Source organism: Panthera leo, chromosome B2 (genome assembly GCF_018350215.1).
Source record: "Panthera leo isolate Ple1 chromosome B2, P.leo_Ple1_pat1.1, whole genome shotgun sequence".
Lineage (NCBI taxonomy): Eukaryota > Metazoa > Chordata > Mammalia > Carnivora > Felidae > Panthera > Panthera leo.
Window position 1 is genome coordinate 1978071 of NC_056683.1, and position 2829 is coordinate 1980899.

Consider the following 2829-nt stretch of genomic DNA (forward strand, 5'->3'; position numbering starts at 1 on the left):
TTGGGTGTGCCCCGGGGGTACCTATGAGAACACCATTTTCCCCCTGGGACCGTGAGAGGAATGAGCTCATTTCAGATGCCAGTGAATTTAGAACCTTTATAAATTTATACTGTGTGTACTATAGTATCACCAGAAAAAAAACGCAGAAGTAAAATTTCCAGATATTTAAGGGTAGATCATTCTTCATACTTCATACATTCTTGTCATTGTCACTGCTTTTTCATGAGAATAATGACGACATTCTCTGTTCTTTCCTTCTTAAACTGAACAGAATCAAACAGACTTAAACCAGGACATGGAGCTGATAAGCTCAGCACAGCCCTCAAAACACACAGGGGAACATCCCTGATATCAACTCAATTTTACCCATAAAGGCAGAGAAAAAGACTTCCTGAGGGATGGCATAGGATTGTGTTTCCATGAAATACCAAAGTGCCTGAAAAGTTGCACTGTTTTTGGGGCGCCTGGGTAGCTTGGTCAGTTGGGCATCCAACTTGGGCTCAGGTCATGATCTCACAGCTCACGGGTTGAGCCCCGCATCAGGCTCTGTGCTGCCAGCTCAGAGCCTGGAGCCTGCTTCAGATTCTGTGTCTCCCTGTCTCTCTGCTCCTCCCCTGCTCACACTGTGTCACTCTCTCTCTCTCAAAAATAAACATTAAGGGGTGCCTGGGTGGCTCAGTCGGTTAAGCGGCCGACTTCGGCTCAGGTCATGATCTTGTGGTCTGAGCGTTTGAGCCCCGTGTCGTGCTCTGTGCGGATAGCTCACTGCCTGGAGCCTGCTTCTGTTTCTGTGTCTCCCTCTCTCTCTGCCCCTCACCCATTCGCCCTTTGTCTCTCTCTGCCTTTCAAAAATGAGTAAATGTTAAAAAAATAAAAATAAACATTAAAAAAAATTTCTTTAATAAAAAAAGGTTGCACTGCTTTGGGGTCAACCCTGTGTGGCTCAGTCAGTTAAGCGTCTGACTCTTGGTCAGTTCAGGCCACAGTCTCATGGTTCATGAGCTGAAGCCCCATGTCCGGCTCTGCACTGCTTGGGATTCTCTCTGCCCCTCCTCTGCACATGCTCTCTCTCTCTCTCTCAAAATATAAATAAATTTTTAAAACGTTGCACTGCTTCTCCTACAGATTCTGTCCTCCCCCAGGACATGGTACGTGTCCCCCAGGACATTGCTCTCAGTCGGAATGCATACAGCCGGATGCAGGACGAAAGGAAGTGGGTCAAAGACTGCCAAGTGTCTGTTCTGGCCTTCACGCTACCCTTTCTTCTTAGTGACAGAAGGCGGATTTTCAGCTGGGCACCCTGCAACCCACAACAAGACACTCTCCAGACTCCCTTTCCTAAGTTTTGGCGTGCGACATATGTACTTACAGGACGCTTTTTGCAGAAGGCTGGCTTAACTGCGAGGGATCTGTTGTCGCACCTGTCTGCATCTTGCATGTGATGACTGGAGCTTTGGCACCACCAAGGACCATGTGACCACCTCAAGGGCTGATGGTGTGCACTAGCATGTTGGAACAGAAAAGCAGAGGGAGGGTCCCTAGCGGTGTCATGGAACCACTTTATCAGTCCTGGACTGCTTATCTCCAGATTATTCTGAGAGAAAAACAAGCTTCCATGAAATCACTCCTACTTTTTTTCCGTAATCTATATGCACCTGAACTAGATAGATCCTCAGCCACACACGAGGCCTCGCTCCTGTGGCAGACTAAGTAAAGTCTTTCCCAGACACTACACCCTAAGCAGCTACTGCCGATCAGCAAGCAGTGACGATGGTTCATGAGTGGACTCCCTGAAGCTTACTATTCTTATCATTTCCATGACATTTTGGTATTCACAGTACAAAGATCATGATCTCCTCCCCGCTGACTTTACTGTTTGCTTCCAAAGAATTCCAGAACAAGCAACATTTTAAAACTGCATTATCAGGGCGCCTGGGTGGCTCAGTCGGTTAAGCGCAAGACTTCAGCTCAGGTCACGATCTCATGGTTCATGTGTTCGAGCCCCATGTCGGGCTCTGTGCTGACAGCTCAGAGCCTGGAGCCTGCTTTGCATTCTCTGTTTCCCTCTCTCTCTGCCCCTCCCCTGCTCACGCTCTGTCTCTCTCTCAAAAACAAACATTACAAAAAAAATTTTTAAACTGCATCATCAGTATTAAAGGAAAACAGTCTAATTTCTTTCCCCATTTCCTAAACAGTGTCTATGGAGGACCCACTATCCTGATACTGAAGTTTGTATCAAGTAAGACAGTTACTACCTGGATTCACTCAGCACTGTTCATTCACATGACTTATAAAATCTCTCCCATAGTTTAACCTGGATTTCTAACCTGAATGAGTGAAGTATTGTAGCAAGACTAGGGGTGGGAAATGGTAAAATTAGATCATCTTTGCTTTCTAAAATGCTTCTGCAGATGGTGGGGGCTGGGGGGATGCCAGTAGGGGGTGATTAGTAAAACCACTGGGGGAAAATGTCCACCATTAAACCTGCACTTTAAGACACCTTTTAGAGTGGTATATTTCCAAATGTCGTTAGTTTTATTTTACAGGCATTGTTGGTGCACCAGATGTAAAATTATCAACCTGCTCTTGTTCCGTTTAAGCCTATAAATCTGTGGATATGTGACTTGCTGCTACTTCAAAGCCCTAACTCAATCATGAGGCTCCCTACCACCTGGAGATGCACAATCAAGCGTTTACCATGTTAAAGGCTCAGAGAAGTCCTGCAGTAAAGAATGCTCTTGTTCCCACGGTACCCTCTAGGGTCAGATCTCTATGGGCCAAGGCTCAGCACAAGTGGATGTGCACAGCCTCCCGTGTGCCCCCCCCCCC